This window comes from Gorilla gorilla, chromosome 4, assembly GCF_029281585.2.
Source record: "Gorilla gorilla gorilla isolate KB3781 chromosome 4, NHGRI_mGorGor1-v2.1_pri, whole genome shotgun sequence".
NCBI lineage: Eukaryota > Metazoa > Chordata > Mammalia > Primates > Hominidae > Gorilla > Gorilla gorilla.
In genome coordinates this window covers 20,789,719-20,812,180 of record NC_073228.2, presented here as the reverse complement: position 1 = coordinate 20,812,180, position 22,462 = coordinate 20,789,719, and the positions used below count along the sequence as shown (strand labels likewise).

At 36.4% G+C, this 22,462-nt stretch overlaps 1 long non-coding RNA gene across 5 annotated transcripts in view; it reads right to left on the bottom strand.

Moving 5' to 3' along the window:
• Positions 1-22,462, bottom strand: part of LOC109026875 (uncharacterized) — a 666,434-nt gene that overhangs the window by 402,667 nt on the left and 241,305 nt on the right. For all 5 annotated transcript variants that reach the window (XR_010133727.1, XR_010133723.1, XR_010133725.1 and 2 more), the window contains exon 2: positions 4,419-4,478. This is a non-coding gene — a long non-coding RNA (uncharacterized lncRNA). The remainder of the gene's footprint in view (positions 1-4,418; positions 4,479-22,462) is intronic.

Here is a 22,462-nt window from a genome sequence, read left to right as displayed (position 1 = left end):
ACTACGTTAAGCAGTGGGTTCCATTTTAGGTGTTGACAGTGTATAATAAATCCAGACCTACCTAACATTTACAGGAACGTTATAAAATGAGTGAAATGGCATGAGCTGGTTGCCAGGCCAACCAGACAAACACAATAAACAGGCAGCAGTGACAGGAGTAAGTTACACCATCTCTCCGGTCTGAAATATATCACTTTACATTAGCCTTTGACCACTTTGAAAGCTCTTTGTTTTATATTTTTCAAAATGCTCTTTTACAGCATAGATTACCATTAAATCTTTTCAGATGAGGAAGTTTCTTTTTTTCCCCAAACTTGCATAGCTCTAGAAAGTGAACATTTATTTTTATTTTAACCCTAATTAAAAAATACATTCAAGTCTTAGGAACAATGTTAAGGCTCAAATCCTGAAGGTCCCTTCTGGCAGATTAAAATGAAAAAAAAAATCTCTAGACTAGAAAGAAAATAAACAATAACAGTAGTTAGTACACTTAGTTGGTTTAAAATGTTCTGTTAAAATAGCAACATTTTGCAGTGCTATTTAACTCTTTAAAAGTGAGTCTGAATTCTTAAGTACCTTTTCCTCTAATAGAGAATACATTTTAATATAAGCTTAGAGTTATAGAACATCATAGCAAAAGCATCTTAGAAATCTTTCAGCACAATTTTCCTATTTGACATAGAATAAAACAAAAATAGATGGGTTAGATTGAGTTTTTTAATTACTAAAGATAATGACATCTTATTTCTGTTATTTACCTATAAAAGTATTTATTTTTATTCCTTTAGTCAATATTCCTGTAAGTAAAAGATGCTCTATTGCACTTTGTACCTTGGGCAACAAAGTAAAGTAGAATAATTTAGAATTGTCCATATAAAATGAAATAAAACTACTATATTTGCAAAAGATATATAGATACTTTTAATACCCAGTTTAATCAAACTTGTTTGACCCATGCAAAATATTAGATTATTAACTATTCTTCCAAAAGTCATACTGTGAATAGGGTGACTGATGCTCAGTCTGCCCAAAACATTTCAAGTTTTAGCCCTGAAAGTCCCATGTTTCTGGAAACCCTCAGCCCTGGGCAAACAGGGACAATTACTTATCTACTTGTGAAGGTAATTTACTTTATTCTCATTGTTTCATAAAATATTTCATAAAAATGTGTTTGTAAATTATTCTGAGGAAAATTTTGCCATTACTTCACTTGTTTATAATCAATAGACTTCACATATTTGAAATCTATTTTCTCCAGTGGGTGTGGTGTCTTTAGTATAAAAGACTTAGAATATGGTTAACTCATGCATCATGTTCGAGTTTTTAAATTGCAGCTAGATCACTGAAAAATATTTCATGGCTGATAGAAAAAGTTAGCCCAGTTTCCCATTGATTGATTGATCGTTTCTCTACTTGTCCTACCAGGACTTTGCTTTAAGGAAAACAATGTAGGATGTTAAAAAAAATAGAGAATGAGCAAAGGACAACAAGGTTAGAGGAAGCCTTCTGCCAGAACGTGGTTCTAACATAGCATATATTCGCAATTCTTCTTAAAAATGATACCAGGCATCTCCAAAATTGATTGATATTTTACTGTTAATTGGCACAGATTTTACTATATTGAGCTAAGAAAAGGCATTCTTCTCCCTTTCTATGAGCAGAATTGTATGTCAACTCTACAGATACTTCTTTAATAAGTTTTCTAATTCTATATTTTTGACATCTTATATGTCTACCTGTAGCTTGACATCCTAATCAATTACAGTTGGAGAAAATTAAGATTTTCTGATAAAAGTATTTCTGATAAACAATAAACACATATAATTATCAGCCACAGTTCTTTACTCCATGTTGTTCCCACACCCTTTGCCATGTAACTTTGCAATTTCTTTCTTTAAGTAGGTGACATCTATAGATTCTATTTGCTCCCTCTGAATCCGTGACATGTTTCAGTCAATAGAATGCTATTGAAGTGATGGTTCACTAGTTCTGAGCCCAGGCCACAAGAGGTCACATGCACTTCTACTTTTTCTACCTTTGCCATAAAAACATGCCTGGCTCTCCTGCTAGAGATTGAGCAAACAGGCCCAGTAGCTATCTTAGCCCTGGCTGACTGTCACTTAACTGCCAAATATGAAAGTGATCCCATCTGAGACCAGGGATCCAGCCAGGTGAGTCCAGCCCAACTAAACCACCAACTCCAAGACTCACGATTTTGAAAATTCTTATCGTCTTTTGCCACACAGATTTGATATGATTTGCTGTGTAGTATTACTGTGACAATAGATAACTGGTATAAAATTGAAAGTAAAGTGCCTTCATAGGCGGCTGCTATAAAAATATACAGACTCTGTAAAGAGTTGTAAAGAGGTTTTTGTGTCAATACCTTCTAATAATCTTAGGGTTTGATTGCAATTTTACTGAAGTCCATACTCCAAGCCACCTAATGCTCACATGCTTCTCCCTAGCTGCTTGGTGACCCTCCTTCAGGTACTTATACCTCATAATGTACTCAAGCATGGCCATTATGTCCACAAAATAAAGATGGAACATATTGCCTTAGTGATCATATTGCATTAGTGCATGGCAGTAGTTAGCCTCTTGATTTAAATAATGCACGGAGTCTATTTGAGGAGGTTCACGGTATATTTATATTTCAGTTCTAAAATATCCCAACTGGCTACCACTGCTAGAGCTAATTAATCAACTGGTTAGTTAATATGTTATTGCTAGAGCTGCATCTATGCCCAGCACGATAGCTATGTTTTAGGGATACTGATAGGTTTAACCATGCACACTGGAGAACTACTGCAAACAGGTATCCTGTGCATACTTTAGCAAATTTAATTTCTACCACACTATTGCTAACTGGCAACTGTCTCTATTGATGTTATTCCATATACAGGATTCAGTGAATAGAGTTAAAATTTAAAACTTAAATTTTCTAACTTTGATTATGGTCAGAAGTCTAGCATAATAAGTGGTTATTAAAGGAATAAAATAATTAAGGAAAAATGTAAAGAAATGATTCTATGTCCTATGAGACATAACTTGCTTTAATAACTAGGCATGATGAAAAATGTAGTAACAAAACATAGAAATAATGTTAGAAATAAAGTGTTAGAAGATAAGTATAAGAGAAAACATTTTTCGTTTCAATAAGGCCCAAGAGAATCCTTACAATCTACAAATAGAGATTCTCCTTGGACCACAAAAGGCAAGACTGTTGATCTTTCTGTAACTACCTTGACATCATTCTTACCATATCTTATGGCCATTTCCACTACATAGCTTCCAACTAAAAACAAAGGAACAAACAAAAACACTGTGTAAAACAGGTAAAGATATTCTATTGAACAACCATGGTTATTGTCCTGACATCTACCTGCAGAAAATAATCAATCACCAAAGGGAATCGAAAATGATAAGAAGGACAATATTGAATGTTACAGACTGTCCTGAAATATAGGAAACCTTATTTCCTTATCCCCAAGTTTAACAGTACTTGACTTAAAAGGGAAAAAAAAATGGTATACTAGTCTAAAATGTCTCAGCTACAGAAATTTCTAAATGATCCATCTTGGAGTAGCTGTCCACAGCTGAATAAAATTGCCTTAGTGCATGAATCACTCTTAGGTTTTATTCAGGTTCATTACTATGTGTTATTTCTCTCGGCTACCCTTCCCAATCCTTGCTCACCATGCTATTTGGAAATCTCTAAAGGAAGGGTGGGGTGAATCCCATGACTCCTGCTCTCTTGCCATTTTTAGCTGCCTGCAACCTTTCCTGGCTGCCAGAATTTATAGACTTGGGCTGAGTGGCCTTGCCAAATAACAAGCGTCTGGCTCATGAACCCCGAGGTGGACTCTTATTAAATGGAAACGTGTCCACTCCACCATATGAAAGCAAAGAAGGGGCTTGAAATGTCAATGTGTGAAAAGTCAAGGTTAATGAAGTGCAAGGTTTTTACAAGAGAACCGCCACCCTGCAATGACTAATTAAACCGAGTGAGGTCCAGATGGCAAGCATCTTTAAAGATGCCAATTATAGATTCAAATGTTTTTGTGTGACACTGTTTTCCTAGAAAGATTAAGTAGTAATGATGTCTTGCTTTCAGTGTGAGACATCATTTTATTCCATCAGTGATCTGGCCAATACCTGGCCTTGGCTGCACGTATTTACACAATTGATGCTACCTTCATAATATGAATGGGCGTAGAGCAGACACTTAAGTTAAATTTTAACTTAATTAAAATTTAAGTTATTTGTAGCCAACCTAGAAAAAGTGAGTGGATCTCTGGTGAAAAATCAAATTTTCTGTATTTGTATTACCACACTCCGGCATGATTACCTGGGCTCATTTTTGAACAACCATTTGGAAAAATCAATTTTGAACAATCATTTGAAAAAATACTTACCTTATGTCCACTGAAGTCTCGTAAGTTCTACCATCATAGCCACCTCCTCAGGGAAATGTCCTGAAATGATTCAAGGACACAAAAGATGAGAAGGAAATAAAACTTCCAAAAAATATGCAACCAAGCTGAATAAGGGTGAAAGACTTAAACCTGTTAGGGACAGGGGCAAATTTGAATGAGGTGAACCAAAATTCTTCCACTTTGGGATAGAGAAAAGTCAAATTAATCATTTTCCTCACCTACTGAGTCTCATATTTAGATAATTTGCATGGGGGTATGAGATGGAGCCTCGCTCTGTTGCCCAGGCTGGAGTGCAATGGCATGATCTCTGCTCACTGCAACCTCCACCTCCTGGGTTCAAATGATTCTCTTGTCTCAACCTCCCAAGCAGCTGGGATTACAGGCACCCACCACCAGATCTGGATAATTTTTATATTTTTAGTAGAGACAGGGTTTCACCATGTTAAGCAGGCTGGTCTTGAACTCCTGACCTCAAATGATCTGCCCACCTCAGCCTCCCAAAGTGCTGGGATTACAGGCATGAGCCATCGTGCCTGGCCTAGATAATAATTTTTAGCCTAATATTTCACTCTACAGTTCTGCACAAGATGATTCTGAAGATACTTTTAAAGTATTCTGTGTTCAAAACACCGTAATAAATTCTGTATGAAACTGCATGTAAAGCGTCTCTTTACCACAGACGTCTCAGGTTCTCTACCTTACTATGGTGAACTCTGAGTTTTGAGGGAGGGATGAAATATTGTATACCTGCACATTAACACACACACACACACACACACACACACACAGAGAGAGAGAGAGAGAGAGAGAGAGAGAGAGAGAGAGAGAGAAAGAGGGTTTTCGGACTTTGTTTTTAGATTTAACATTTTTTAATAAATGTAGATTGAGTACAATACTGAATAAGTAAGGTTAATGAGAAGAAGAAAGATGAAAAAGTCTGTCATTTAGGAGCATTAATCTGGCAAGGGAATCAGGATATCGTAGACAAAATTGGTAGAGCAATGAAATTAGTGTTTTCTTCTCACTATCACCCTTACACAAGATGTTAAAAAAACAGAGTGGAGAAGGAGTCAAAAGGGAGACAGAGAGTCACTCAAGAGCAAACTTAATGGGTTTGTGGGACTTTCTGTAAGTCAGGAGCAAGAAACAAGTCAAAGATAATTCTGAGGTCTCTGGAGAAAAAAATATTAATAAACATTGGGATAGGTGAAATGAAGAGAAATCCACTTTCGCATTTGTGGAGTTTAAAGCTATGAAAATCTTTGAAGCTTTGAGTGTGAGAAAAATAACCTAGAGGGGCCGCTCATCTTTTAGAAGTACGTTGGTAAAATGGTGACTGACTCTAGCAAAAATCATGCACAATTCTTGAAGAGATAAGATTTGGTTTATGTGTTAGTCAGAGTTCTCTAGAGGGACAGAACTAACAGGATAGATGTATATCTAAAGGGGAGTGTATTAAGGAGTATTGACTCAGACGATCACAAGGTGAGGTCCCACAATAGGTCATCTGCAAGCTGAGGACCAAGGAAGACAGCCTGAGTCCCAAAACCCCAAAAGTAGGGAAGCTGACAGTGCAGCCTTCAGTCTGTGGTTGAAGGTCCAAGAGTCCCTTGGACCAAGTTGAAGAACTTGGAGTCAAATGTTCAAGAGCAGGGAGCATCCAGCATGGGATAAAAACGGAGGCTGGAAGGCTAAGCCAGTCTAGTCCTTCCATGCTCCTCTGCCTGCTTGTATCCTTGCAGCACTGGCAGCTGATTAGATGGTGCCCACCCTGACTGATGAGGGTGGGTCTGCGTTTCCCAGTCGGCTGACTCAAATGTTAATCTTTTTTGACAACACCCTCACAAACACACCCAGGAACAATACTTTGCATCCTTCAGTCCAATCAAGTTGATACAATATTAACCATCACAGTTTAAAAGGAAGAAATTGAAGCCTTTTTATTCCAATAATAGACTTTTGGTGCTAGACTGTGTGATAAGAAAGCAGATAACAGAGATGACAGCTGAGAACAAGTTAAATTCCAGGAGCACCTAAATGAATCACATCTACAGGTCAAGGTATGTGTAAGTGTGAGTATGCATGTGTGAAGTATAGTTGCCAAAGGGCAAGAGGAATCTTGAAAATAAGTTGACTTTTATGGACTATTAGTACTTTTATGACTTTATTACTATTAACATGGTACTGATTTTGGTTAAGATTACTGGGCACTTGTTAAAGCCCAGAAGATATTTTCCATAGACAATTTTGATTAATTATCAAAAGAATCTTATGCAGGTACAACTTTCCCTTTATTAAATGATTTTATTAAGGTATAATGTATATACCTAAACATTTACCCATTTTAAATGTACGACTTAATAATTTTAGCAAATTTACTGCATTGTGTACAACCATCAGCATAATATATGGTTTTAGAACATTTTCATCACCCTGGTAAGATCACACATGACCTTTATAATCAAGGTACATTCTCACTTCCAGCTCCAAGCAACCAATAACCTACTTTCTTTCTCTATACATTTTCAGCAAGTACTATGTTATGCCCATTTTGCATCTGAGTAAATTTGACTTTGTTGTTCACCTAGTTCTGAATTAAGTTTCCCTTATTAGCAAGCAGTATAGGAAACAGAATGTCTTTGAAAATCATGAGAAAATTACAACAACAACAACAACAGCATGAAGTATATGATTCCAGAAACCTAATGTCTACAGCATGGGAGATATTTCTTGTGGTAAGTTAGTGTTTTCCATGTTCAAAAGAAATAAACCAAGAACTAAAAGATTGATGTGCCAGCATAAGAAGATGGATCCTATATGACATTTAGGGGGAATAAAAAGGCTTGGTACCAGTAAGAAAATAAGTGAGGTTTCACTGTTGGCTGAGCCTTTAGACACCACCAGCCTGGCTAGGTGAGTTTGTGGAAAACTGTATTTGGCGGTCTCTGGGTGAAACCCTGATAGGCTATTGCGTTTCAGAGACAGTCAGCATGGTCAGCTAGGGATTTGGATTTGTCCCACAGTTTGAAAGGGGGGCAGAAATTGACCACATGGAAATTGGCGTTCAGAGAAATTGCATCTGGAAGGCAAACTTTCCAGGCTGCTGAAGGCTTAAAATGTCAAATTGTTTGAAAAACAAACACCGTGACATAAGAGGTATATGCAATGAAATCTTCAAGATGTTCCCAGCAGAGCAGCATACGGTAGTTGGCTCAATGAACCTATACTCCAACCCCCAAATACTGGCCTAATAACCAAAATAAGAAGTAGAAATGTTAACTGTGAGATTTAAGAATAGGATTTGAAAAACCAACCGCACAGGCTAGATTTGCCCTCAGCTCTTATCCACACAATAATTATTGGATGTTCTCTGTTAGGCTCAATCTTTTTGCAAATGACTCAGCCTCCTGCACCTGGTAAGTGTGCATTCCTAAACTCTGAAAGAGTCTACATATTCTGTATAAATTGAAGATTAAGCCTCATGGATAATACAAAAATAGGGTTCAGGCAGAAGTGAAGAAATCTGTTCAAAATTACCTTGGGAAGGGACTATTCCTCAACGAGCTGATAATCCAGCCTGTAAAGTAGCAATTGGACATTCAAGATACAAATCAAGCTTGCAAGAAGAATGAGATAGCAAATCTTCAGGGAATTTAAAAAACACAGTCATAATCAGACTGTGTAAAGTATAAAAGTGAATACTTATTCACTCAGAAGATATTTGTGGTTCACTGGTAGGCCACTTGGAGTTTCTGTTGTGGTTTCTTTATTCTCTCTCATCCTTAAAAAATGTGATGAGTGTAATAAGCTTTACATCCATTTTCAAGGCCCAGTGCAAAAGAAGTCTACCCAGTTCTTATCTGGCAAGTGTCCCTTCTGCTTCTGAAAATTTCTTTCACCACTTAACCCATCGCCTAGTGTATTAGTCTATTCTCACGCTGCTAAATACAAAGAAATATCTGAGACTGGGTAATTTAGAAAGAAGAGAGGATTAATTGGCTCATGGTTCTGCAGGCTGTACAGGAAGTATAGTGGTTTCTGCTTCTGGGGTGTCCCAGGAAACTTACAAATATGGCAGAAGGCAAAGGGAAAGCAGGTATCTTACATGGCCGGGGAAGGAGGAAGAGAGAGGGGGGAAGTGCCTCACACTTTTAAACAATCAGATCTCGTGAGAACTCACTCACTCACCGTCATAAGAACAGCACTGAGGGGATGGTGCTAAACCATTCATGAAGGGTCCACCCCCATGATAAAATCACCTTCTACCAGGCCCCACCTCTAACATAGGGGATTACGATTGAACATGGGATTTGGGTGGGGACACAGATCTAAACCATATCACTTCATGTTCCATTACCTTCTCCAGTCACCTGTGTTATCATTCTGGTATCAAGCCCATCAGGCATCAAATTGCTTTTCATTTTCACTCTTTCTCACTTTTGTTTTATGTTTAATAAATGATTGTTCAAAACCAAAGCATGAGAAATACGAGCATCGACACTTACAGAACATCATTTGTGTTAGGCATCTTAGTTTTTTATTTTTCTCATTGTTGTAAAGAAGGCAAAGAGATAAAGAGACGTAGACATAGAGAGAAACTTAATTGGCACTACTGTAGGCTCAGCATCTATTTTTTCCTATGCTTTAAACAATAACATCTGCCAGCGTATAATAAGACTATCAAGAAAAAGCATTTTGGAAATACTTAAAAAAACCCCATGTTAATCAGTCTTCCCTTTCCTAAGGCAATTGTTCCAATTTTAGGTTTTTTCTTAAAAAAGAAATTTTTTTTTGTTTTTAATCACATGGGTAAACTCTGATTATTGAAGGAGGGAGGTAGAAAGCCCAGATAGAGAAGAGTAAAATTTACCCATATTTTCGCTACCTAGGATAATGGAAAAATACTCCTAACATTTTGGTTTATATCCTTTCAGAAACATGTGTATGCACATAAACACTCAAACACACATGGACACATATAGGCATTTCATTAGTTTTCCTGCATAACACACCATCCCAAAATTTTATGGCTTAAAATAATAGCAATTATTTATTTAGCTTGCTTTTCCATAGGTCAGAAATTTAGGCTGGACTCACTTGAGAGATTTTTCTACTGCTATGAAGTTAGGTGGCTCCATTTCTGGTGACTGTTTAGAGGTGGCTGGTCCATAAGTGTCTCATTCTCCATTAGGCTTGTCCAGCTTCATTCTCATGGTGGCAGTAGCAGGGTTCCCAGGAGAAGCAAGAAGGCAAGTTCCAACGTACAAGCCCTTTTCAAGCCTCTGATTGTGTCCCTGGTGCCAATAGTCTATTGGAAAACCCATTCACTTGGGCAACCCAGATTCAAGGAATAGAGAAACAGGTTCCAATATTTGATAGAAGGACACACATTGGAAGAATTTGTGGCCAGTTTTGTAGTCACTCATAATTCTACCACCAGGAAATGTGATACTACAAACATTTTGGTTATTTTTTTTTCAAAAATACTCAAACCTATGCTAAATTAAAATGTGATTTAAGTGCATTCCCATATCTATGCATGTTGCTCTACCTCACTGTTTTAAATAGCTGCAGAGTCTTGCTCTATTTAACTGTACTATGATTTATTTGACATATCTCCAGCAATTCAACTTTAAAACATTTCCAATTTTTCACTATCAGGTTGTCATAAACATCTTTGCACATTCATCTTTCCAGGATTATTTATATATATATATCCCCTCAGCTAGGTTATTATCATCAACTTTCCAAACCCCTCAAAACTGCAGCCTCTGTTCGCAAAGCGACATGGAGAAAAAGACAGTGGAAAGGCTAGAAAGAAAGACCAGACTAAAACGTTGATTGCTTATGACAATTTGTCGCCAATACTAAGAAAAATTAAATGTGAAAAGTAAAATTAAATATTAAAAGAACCACAAAAATTATCATGAGAACACCATTTGCTTACAAAACTAAATTGTAAATGTATTCTCAACTTATTCACTCTTACTGTACTTAATATCCTACTTCAAATGTGCAATACAGGATCATTTTTTTACTTCTTCTGATAGCATCATTCCAAGTGGCTAGGGTATTTCCTTCAGCAACATCTTGGTCTCTTCTTCGTATTGATAGAACAGAGCTGTTGGATTTTCTGCATATCCTGAATCAGACGCCTCCAATTCATCTCTGGTCCATAACCAGGCTCTTCTGCCTTCACTGCCTTTGCCATCTAACTCTGGAGCACAAATGAGATGATTCCACCAAGGTTGGTTTCACTGGCAATGATAATCTGGGTGTCATGGCCCAGCTTTCCTGCCAGATTTTGGGCCTTCTCCAATTCACTAAATACTTCCTCATAATTTTCTTCCAATTCAAGAATAAGGGGGAAAACTATAGCACTTGATCTGCACCTGTGTGTTGTGGGTACCCGATAAGCAAAACAGGGGAAGAAATTAAATAAACACCTTATTATAGTCAAGTTGAACTAGGTCCAAGAAGATGTCTGAAAGCTTTTGTCTGCCGAAAACCAAGCTCTCAGGCTAATAATGGTGACCAGATGTCAAAGGTATAATAAGAAGTAAAGTTCTTTAAAAACAAACTGCAAACACCATAAAATTATATTGTTTTCAACTTCCCTGTTCAGTGGCTTTGTTATGCATGTACATTACAGCAGCCAGTCATGCCCACAAAAGACAAGAGTATTCCAAGCCTGTCATGTGTTTATATATGACGTTCAGAATTAAGGTTACATAAATGAACTTTTTACTCAGTCAGCATAATCAATTAGGTAAATCTGGGAAAGTAGGAAAGTGAAAAGTTTGAAAAATATATTTCATTTCACCAATTTATCTTCATTGTCTAATAGTTACATTTGCAGAAAAAATTTATTCTTTCATCTTATGTTTTTTTATTTTTATGGCTAATTTTAAGGCTCCAAATTCCTAGTTTGTTTACCTATTTTTGCATTATTTTTACTAGAGACATGTGGCAAGACAATGCTATCAGGGAGAATTGAATTTGCTCGTTTATAAAGACTTTCTATATGGAAAGATTAAAGTAAAACTAGAACAAAAGACCTAAAATCCATTTTTGAGTTAGGGCTATAAGATTACAGAAATTATCCTCATTTGTTTTGATACAGTGAACAAGTTAGTGGATACAAATAATAAAATATTTACACAATATAGTTATTATTTCTTATGGAAAATGATTGTAAAGACCAGAAAACAACCTTATTCTTTGTGTTCTCATTTACCAGCTTCTCAAAATCTTATGTGGAATCAAATGAAAAGTATCAAAGTCTCTAGGTGGATCCTTAGCATCTATGGTATCTCATTTTCTCCACGGAAACAAGGAAGGGCTCCCCATTCATGGAGAAATACCAGTTTCATTTTAAGCATGACTACTGATGTCCATGGCAAGTCTGCTGACTGAAAAGAAAGTGTTTATTGATTCAACCTTTCCATAACCCTTTACTAAAGTAAACATGTCTGAGACAACTAAGCAAAACATCAAATTTCACTCAACTACCATGTGGCCTTCTTTACTTAAAAAACTTGGCATGGGCCACTACTCCAGCCAGGGTCCAAGGAGCACAGAGGACCTGCCTTTTAAATGGTACCATAATATCCACCACCACCGATTTTCACTCCCATCACTATGGGCACCCATCTCTACTGCCTCCCCAATATCTTTGGTTAATTACTGGTGCCTAAAATGTTAGTAATGTCCTCATTATAATATAGGTTAATATGGGGCATTTTCGTCTCATTTTAAGTTGATATAAACATCTTTTCTTGGAAGATGAGAGAACAAGTCTGCACAGTTTCAACACTTTTGAAAAATCTTACCTTGTTGATAACTGTGCAGTCTTGCATTTATTATTACTTCCAGATTTGATCCAAAATAAGAATCTTAGGGTGGCAATGCCATAATCCCTAACTGCGCATCATCTTCTTCTATACTGAAACCTGGATTTTACCCGACATGGAGAAATTAATAAAATACCCTCACATTCTGTGATATAACTTTCATAATATATCCATCATCACTGGAGGGAGAAAATGTTTAAAGACATGTGTATACAAGAGATACTATTATGCATATATTTATATTTATACTTATTTATTCATTCAACAAATATTTATTGGCCATCTACTATGTATGAAGCACCATACTAGGCACTAAAACCAATGATACAGAATACACATTTTGTTTGGGAACTTTTTCAAGGGATATGAAAAAGTATGGATAACATACCCAGGCTAGTGAAATATAAGAAATGTTTTAGTCAATTTTATTCTTTTTCCTAGTACCCCATTCAGGAAGTTTTCTCCCAAAGGTCCAACTCATTGGAAAGTAAATAATGGTATCTTGTCCCCTCATCAACCCATCAGTGTCAAGTTGAGTAATAAATATTGACCATTCAACCCAAGATGGTCTAAGTTAAATATCAAACTGCCAAAAATGGTAGTTAAGAATATATATTTTGAAATATGTCTGCCTAGGTTAGAATTCAGGTTCTTCCTCTCGTTATGTGCATTATGTGACTTAATTATTGAATAATTAAGTTATTCAATTTCTCTATGCCTCAATGTTGTCATCTGTGAGTTTACGTGATAATAGAACTAGTGGTTTATTGTTGGGATTAATGAGAGAATACATTTTAAGTTTAGAAAAACGGAATGGGCCATACTAAAAAAAAACATTAATTATTGCTATTACAGTTGAGTCCCGTTGGCACAAGAACTGGGAAGATATAAAGGAGCTAAAGTGATATTCTTTCTCCTCCATCTACGAGAATAGAGAAAAGTGATGGAGGGGGTAATGAGAAAAAGAGAGAGAGAGACAGACAGACACACACACACACACACACACACACACACACACACACACACACACACACACACACACACACAGAGTTAGAGAGAGTCAGTAATCACAGAGATAGAGATGAAGAGAAGAGTTTCTATCAGTATGTCAACTAGGGTCCAAGAAGGAAACAGATGCCACACTCACATACAGCTAATTTAAGGAGGGCTTAGTTAGCAGGATAAGTGGAAGGAATAGTAGCTGTAATGAGAAATGCAAGATTCTAATAATTCATCATATGAAACTGCATATGGATCAGGAAAATAGGTCTGTGGTTAAGGGAAGTAATCAACTGACAGGAACCTACAGAAGGGTGCCAAATACTGCACTCTCACTCTTCTCGTCATCAGTAATCTGCCAAGCCTCTCCATTGGCTGAATCTAACCAGAACCCAGAGGGCACGAAAGCCATGTGACGGCATTCATATAGATTATGCTCTAGGGACAGACAGCTGCGAGAGGAGGAGGAAAGAGTAGACCTGGAGGACCAAAGGAAGATATCCTGCACGGAGCCCCAACTGGGCATAGGGAAGGAGCATCTACCATTTGGAAGGCTTCTTCCAGTTCTGGTGCTTCCTGTCTTGGGTTATACGAAATACCCTTGCATGTTTCCACATTTCCTCTTTAGCCTAAGATATAATGAGTGCTTTCTCTTATTTGTAACAAAGCTAATTTTGATTTAAGCAGAAAAGTTCTGGCAACTTCAAAATATGAGTAGTAAGTCTCTGGCTGTAAAGTCAGAGGAGGAGGAGGGGCATCCACATTGTCTTATTCAGCCATGGTTCTTTCTGATGAAGCAATGCCAGGAGCACACATACAGCAATTTTTTTTTATTCAACACAGTGGTTAGGCTGTGGTCTCTGTTTAGTTACATAATGTATTTGGAGAGAAACATTTCATGCATTTTGGATCATATATTTATTATTTTGGAATAAAGAAACATCCAATGCCATTTGTTCCACTTTAATCCCTGAATCCCACCATTGTGGTAAAGACTGCCCCTACTTTTGAAATCTAGGATTAAAATTTACTGTTGCTAATTTCTGGGGGAATATTTGGACTTCCCAGACCCAAGCCATTAGGAAATGGAGACAATTGATCAAAAGGTAAGACGTGGTAAGAGATCAAGTTTAAAACTGGTAGAAGCAGTATTAGAAGTGATTGTTATGGCTCAATAAGGCTGTGAAAATAAATGATGAGTGGCAACAGTGGGATCCATAATTACATAATGAAGGGAATTGGAGTAAAAGAATCACTCCTAGAGATGATGAATACATGGAAAGGAGCAAGTTTCAATTTATTGATGATACAGTTTCTAGTAGAGCATACATTTAAGCTGAGAATGAAAGGAAATCAGATGTGGAATTAAGATGGCAAAATATACCTGTTTAGGCAGGTTTATGCTAAGCTTCAACATTGTATACTTTTAAAAAAATAATTTTTATTTTCTGTTTGTGGGTACATATGCAGGTTTGTTATATAGGTAAACTGTGTGTTTGGGTGTTTGGTGTAAAGATTACACAGGTGACAAGCATGGTACTCTATAGGTAGTTTTTGATCCTCTCTCTTCTCCCACCCTCCACCCTCAAGTAGGCCCTGGTAGCTGTTGGTCCCCTCTTTGTGTCCATGTGGGTCCATGTGGTTTTGTTGTTTCATTCCCACTTGTAAGGGAGAACATGTGGTATTTGGTTTTCTGTTCCAGAGTTAGTTTGCTTTGGATTATGGCCTCAAGCTCCATTCATGTTGCTGCAAAGAACATGAGCTCATTCTTTTTTATGGCTGCATAGTATTCCACAGTGTATATGCCTCACATTTTCTTTATCCAATCTACTATTGATGGGCATTTAGGTTGATTCAGTATCTTTCCTATTGCAAATAATGCTGTGATAAACACACGCATGAATGTCTCTTTATGGTAGAATGATTTATATTCCTCTGGGTATGTACACAGTAATGAGACTGCTGAGTTGAATGGTAATTCTGTTTTAAGTTCTTTGAGGAACTGCCACACTGCTTTCCACAATGGCTGAACTAACTTACATTCCTACCAGCAGTGTCAGGCCACAGTGCAATAAAAATAGAAATCAATACTAAGAAAATCACTCAAACCCATACAATGACATGGAAGTTAAACAACCTGCTCCTGAATGACTATTGGGCAAACAAATTAGGACATAAACCAAGAAATTCTTCGAAATCAATGAAAACAAAGATACAACATATCAGAATCTCTGGGACACAGACAAAGCAGTGATAAGAGGGACATTGATAGCACTAAACGTTCAAATTGAAAAGTTAGAAAGATCTCAAATTAACAATCTAACATTGGAAGTAGAGGAACTAGAGAAGCAAGAGCAAACCAACCTCAAAGCTAGCAGAAGACAAGAAATAATCCAAATCAAAGCTAAACTAAATTGAGACATGAAAAACCATACAAAAAAATTAATGAATCCAGGAGTTGATTTTTTGAAAATAAGATAGATAGTTAACTGGACTAATAAAGCAAAAAAAGAGAAAATATCCTAATAAATGTAATCAGAAATCACAAAGGAGACATTACCACTGACCCCACAGGAAAACAAAACAAAACAAAACCAAAAAATCATCAGAGACTATTATGAATACCTCTCTGCACACGAACTTTAAAAACCCAGAAGAAAAAGATAAATTACTGGACATATAGAACCTCCCGAGATTGAACCTGCAAGAAATTGAATCCCTAAAAAGACCAATAATAAGCTTCAAAATTGAATCAGTAATAAAAAACCTGCCAACCAAAAAAAGCCCAGGACCAGATGGATTCACCGCTGAATTCTGCCACATGTATAAAGAAGAGCTGGTACCATTCCTACTGAAACTATTCCAACAAATTGAGAAGGGACTCCTCCCTAACTAATTACATGAGGCCAGCATCATCCTGACACCAAAACCTGGCAAAGACACAACAACAACAACAACAAAAAGAAAATTTTTAAATTCAGGCCAATATTCTTGAAGAACATAGATGCAAAAATTCCCAACAAAATACTAGCAAACTTAATCCAGCAGCACATAAAGAAGCTAATCCGCCATGATCAAGTAGGCTTTATCCCTGGAATGCAAGATTGGTTCAATATATACAGATTAATAAATGTGATTCATCACATAAACAAAACTAAAAACAAAAACCACATGATGGTCTCAATAGGTGTAGAAAAGGCTTTCGTATATGTTGTTTAAAGTCAATTTTCTTTGCAAATCTTGTTGCCAGCCTGAAATTTGCATAGTGGGGAAGAGGTTTAAAAGACCCTCCCAATAGGTTTTAGCACACAAGACACTTCTATAGATGTCCAGATACGACATGTGCTAGAAATAGTTTCAGTCCGTTTTCTGAATTTAGAAACTTCTTTCAAGGTTCTAAATCAGGCTTTCATTTAATTGAGAATTGCTAAGGACTTTCTGCCTGGAATGATGGAAATTAAACAACTATGTGACTGCATATCTGTGCATTCATATTAGGGTTTAACTCTCTAAGGAAAAAATCTTAGTTCCCTCACATCCAGATTCTTGGGGGCTTTTCATTGTGCCTACCAAATACTAATAATAATTATAACTGCTGATGCAAAGGTTTCAAGGCAAAAAAAAAATATCATCATGACCTAGGGCCCCAAATTTTCTATTTTATTTTAGTCACAAAATAAGAGTAGTTAGTGTTGTCTACTTAGATCATTAGTTCTCAAATAAGGGCCTTTTTCCTCACAAAGGGCATTTAGCCATGTCTGGAAACATCTGTATGGAATAACCCAGCCCAAATAGCCAATAGTGTTGAGAATGAGAAACCCTGCTTTAAATGTACTCTTATAACATGTCCCTGCTTAAACATTCCAATATATATGGTAACACTGCTGGCTTGAGACAGAGATGTGCGTGTTCTATCATTTGCTAAGCCTTCAATGATTTTCTCTTTTGTTGTTGAAAATGCCTTAAGTATTTGTAATGGTTTTTTTTAATCATATCAGGAGTGTTATTTTCCTCATATTGATATTTCCTTCTGGAGTGAAGTAGTCAGGTGATGCTGAGAAAAAAACTAGTGTCCATATAAATCAGAAAGTTTTCAGAAGGAAGGAGAAAAACTGCCTGGTATTGAATGAATGTTATAGAAACACATAGAGGAGAACATGTCTTTTTATTTCTAAACATAGATATCCTCAAATAAATACAGAATCCTATAGATATCTGGGTTGAAGCAGGTTATATACAGAGCATCTTAAATGGTGCAGAATGAAAGATTGGGATAAATCATCATTTTTGTCTTGTTACGGATTAAAATGGTCCAGAGCATAATCATTAAGCTTTTGTAGTACAAGGGTCACAATCCTAAGAAGAGCAGTTTAGGAGTACTCATTACCCCCAATACCAACAACTAAGCCATAACAACTGTGTCTTAAATGCTCAACTTCTATTTAATTATCTCTAGAAGAACTGGAGGAGACAAGATCACTGGTGTCTAGGAAGTTCATGTGGTTAAAGATGGTGTCATGACCTCCAGCTAGGTCTCTCTCTTCTCTCCACATCTGCTACTACCTAAATACTGCTTTTTGGGTCTCACTTTCCAATTTTGAAGTTATCTGAGCTCATCTCTGACCCCTTTCTGGATTCCCTCTATTCAGTTTATGAGCCCAGAGGAAGTAAGAGCACAACAAACCGGATAAAGTCAAGGTCTAACTAGTGCTAAGCATCACAGAAAGCTGAGTTTATATATGGCCTCTCACTGCTCTGCTGCTGATAAACTTTCCTGTTTCATACAGGTACACAGAGTTATTAACATATTAATATATTCACAGCACACACACACATGCACACACACACATACATACACCTAGTTTTTCTCATATTGAAGCTTTCTTGGGTGAGCACCATACTTGCTAATTATACTCCATGCCCCATCCTCCACAACAAAAAAATTTCCAAAGAAAACAGTTGAAATTTCACCATGACCAGTGTCTGGATGAAGCTGTCTTGAGAATTGTGGAATAAGCAGCTCCCTTGGTGTGGGGGGAAAGAAAGTGATTATGTCGTATGCAAGGTTTTTAAATTGGGAGAGAATTAACTCAGATTATAATAAATCACCGTTGACACCTTCTGTAAAGACTTCATGCTCTTTAAAGCCAGAGGAAATTTTTAACTGGCCAAGAAGGAAACTCCACAGATATTGGCCATTATTTGCACTTGCAACCTTCATGTGGGAGATTCTGAAGGATTTTTCCTGTACGGTATGAACAAACCCCACAGAGAATAGCTATCTCATTAAGATAAACAAAGATTGATTAATAACTTATTATCATATTTTACAATTGGGAGTTTAGAAACTGTGTAATGGCAGGAGGGCCTGTCTTCACCTTTCTTGTTTTTAGCTTATATGTTGGTTTTTCTTAAAAAATTCAAACCAAGTAAAAAGATTCATGGGAGCAAACCTTCCTTCCAGGGTTTGAGGAAGAAAGATTTTTTTCTTTGTACTTTTCTAGTAAGAATCACTCACTAGTCTACCAACTTTGATTAAATTGTATAGCCTTTGCAGAATATTATTTGCTGCCTTATTTATTGTCTCACTTACTCCCCAGAAAGTTTCTGAAGAAATGAAGGTGATTTCTGTATTACCTGTAACTTTTAGATAAAGAAACTTTTAGTCCGAGAGGTGAAGGTGATTCAAGGACATCTGGGTGAAAGAAAGCTGAGCCAGTTCTTCTTTTGAGCTGCAGTCAAGAGCACAATCTCTACTGGGTAAAAATACTTTATAAAGATGATGTTTCTTGGTTGGTAGAGTAAAATTTTGCATTTCATTTCCAATAAATAATGCTGTTTATTAGAAACTCTTTCAAAACTCTCAAAGTGCTACTAAGCCTCCATTAGAGTATTTTCTCTCTCTCTCTTCCATCGTTATCCACATTCTCACTACCTGTTCAAAGTGATTCAGTGAAAACTGGATTCAAAAGGATTAGTCTCTGTATTTCCAAAAGAGTTTCAGCCCATCTCTGGATGAGTTTCTAATAAAATTCAGTGAAATGTAATTGTATATGCTAGATAGCTTTTGCTTCCCTCCACTCCCAGTATGCTTTCTCTCTTTGTCCCCGGCCCCCTATTCTGTGCCCAGAAAGGCTGACCTGTAAGGATTTTAACAGTGGTCCCTTGACCTCTGGCTTCCAGTGAGTTCAACCAGTGTGAGACCTTGACAAGAGATTTGAAGGAGGAAAGAGAGTGGGGTTTAAATATTTATCCCACCAGCTCCCTCCTTGCTGGTGACTCAGATAGCCACTGATGTTATCTGAAGAATCTCTTTATAAAATGTCTTTCTCTTGGTTACAGAAATGACTTCTAAGTATTACATCAACTAGCTCCATGGAACTGCAATTTCTCTTGATGGTTTCTCCAAACTCTGCCCACATGTATATAGTCAGTTTTGCTATAAATCATTTCAGATAACCCACATTGGATGAGATTCATTGAGGGCCCTGGTATAAAAGGACAGGAACACTCAGACTGGGCTCCCATCTTTTTGATAGATTCCAAAACTGTGAGCCCAGGACTCTACACACATCTGCGATGTTGAAAAGATCAGTCTGTTGAGAAGGGCTTTAGTAGTTCAAAGTACAACTGCAGTATTAATTTTATTGCCCAAATGATAAAAAAGCAAGTAAATAAAATGACCCTATTCAATAACTTTTTTTTGGCGGGGTTGGGGATAGTAGGAAGGAATTGATTCAGAATCAGGCATAAATTAAATTTATATGAATGAGATTTAAATGATGATTTCAACTTAGTAAAATTTGCTTCAGTGAATAGGCTACTTCAGAGAGTAACAAGAAATAATCAGAATAATTAAAGGTCAGCCTGTAGTAATTGAGTAAATTTGCCTATTTTCACTTGGTATGATATTAATTTGAACTAATTATCATGCCAGGACTTTAATATTTTTATTGAAAGGTCATTTTGGACAAAACAAGCTACAGGATTTTATATATATACATATATGCATATGAATATGTATATGGATATATACATACATGTATATATTATATGTGCACATAAATATATATGACATAGGAATTCCACTGTTAATTTACTCAATGGTTTCTACTGTACAACTCACAAATGCAAAGTATATCATTCAAATTCTGATTTTATGCTTCTAGCAAACAAATAAGTAAACAAATGAATTATTTTTTAAAAATAGTCCAATGTTAAATAATATATATTTCATGTAGATTTTCCAATTTATAAATAAAATTTATTTCCAGCTAAATGTAGGACTTATGTTGCTCATTGAGTTCTAATTATTATTTTCTCTTGCAACACACTGTGGCATTTTGGTGAACTATTTTGGCATCAGTGAATTCCTAAGTATAGTCACTAGACTCCTATTAATATAGTAGGGTATTTTTAGCTCAGGCTTTAGCTTTTTAAAACCACAGTGCTTAAAGTGTCCCCTTACAGAAAAAAAAAATTACTATGTTCAAGTATAACCCCATTCATATATGTCTACCCAAGTGCTTTCGTCTACGAAATGAGTATTTGACTGATAAAGAAATACATACATATTTAATTTTGTAACTTTCCCCACAATAAATTATTTGTATAAAACAGAAAAATTTTTATCTATTGTAATTATTTTCTTACCTCATCTGGAGGGTCTGAGAAGAATTGGCAACAGCACAAATGTGACATGAGTATTTAAAGAAAAGGTGAATTGCCCAAGGCTAAAAAACATACTCCATACATCATGTTTTGAACAGTCATACAATAGATGATGATAAGACTGTGAAGTCACAACAGTGGGCTCCCAAATATGATTTGCTTGGTGGACATTACCCTGTGACACTTTCCTTGTATATGTGTGTGTACGCAAGTGTGTGTATGTCGGTGTGTGTATGTGTATGTGTCTGTTGCTTGCCTGTCTCTCTGCAAAGCATTCTACTCAGGCACAGTAATGAGTAGGACAAGTTCTCCTGCAAACGAACTCAATACTGTTCATCAATTAACTCTTGCGCTTCCTTCTAAAACCACTTGTGAAATCAACCATTTTTCCTCTTCTTCAGATTAGGGAATGGGAACAAATGGAGTCAACACATTCATAAGTTATAGGATGATATTTTGAGGCAAGTGAAATTAAAAACAGCAATTCTTGTTGATGGGTATTCAATTCTGACAAGCACAGATTACACAAGTAATGCAAGAGGCATTAGTCACCAATTGTTGCTAATCCGATTTTCATACTTTAGCTTTTTATAATAAAATTGACAGTTGAGTCCTGTGTATTTTACAAAACTGGAGGCTAATTTTCAGGTCATCTCAATGATCCTAAGCAAATCCAATAAATATGGAGCAAAGATGACTCTTTGCACATTGAATTTCATATACTTCACTCAAATTAGATCCTCCAAGTCCCTCCCTCAAATGTTATATATTTTCACTTTATACTAGATTCTCTCGATGTGTATGATAATAGCAAAGAATTCACTTTGCAAAGAATCCACTTGGAGAAAACACACAGAAAATGAAAGACTAAACAAAAGTTTAACAAGTCTGTTCGCCACTTAATTTCTCTTCTTAGGTGCTTTAATTTGTTGCTTCACTCTGTACTTTTCTGGGAGGATATTAGTAAATTACTGTTTCAGAACTCATTTGAATCTTTTTCCCCTCCAGAACTCTCTTACCTCTTTAGTGAACACATTTTTAGGTAATTATAAGAAGCTGATTAACCAATCTCAAGACATTTGGAAGAAAATAAGGTAGATCAGTGGGGAAGATCATTAGAGTTAGGAGTAATTATTCCACCAGTTAATAACAGCTGATATCCTGATGACCCTATCATAAGAGAACTAAAATAAACAGCAGTAATTGATAATGTGAATTATGGGGACATAATGTGAATTTGGGGACATAATGTGAATGGGGACATAATATGAATTTGGGGACATTTGGGGTAGTAAACAATTCTATGAAGTTCAGTTATGAACTCTTCGCTGGGTTCACGATGACAGAAAATAATTTCTGTTCATGAAGGATGACCTTTGCATACCTCCAAAAATGTAAGCAGCAAGGCTGAGTTGGGAGGATCACTTGAGCCCTGAAGTTAAAGACCATCCTGAGAAAGATGGCAAGACCCTATCTCTACAAAAAATAAAACAAAATATT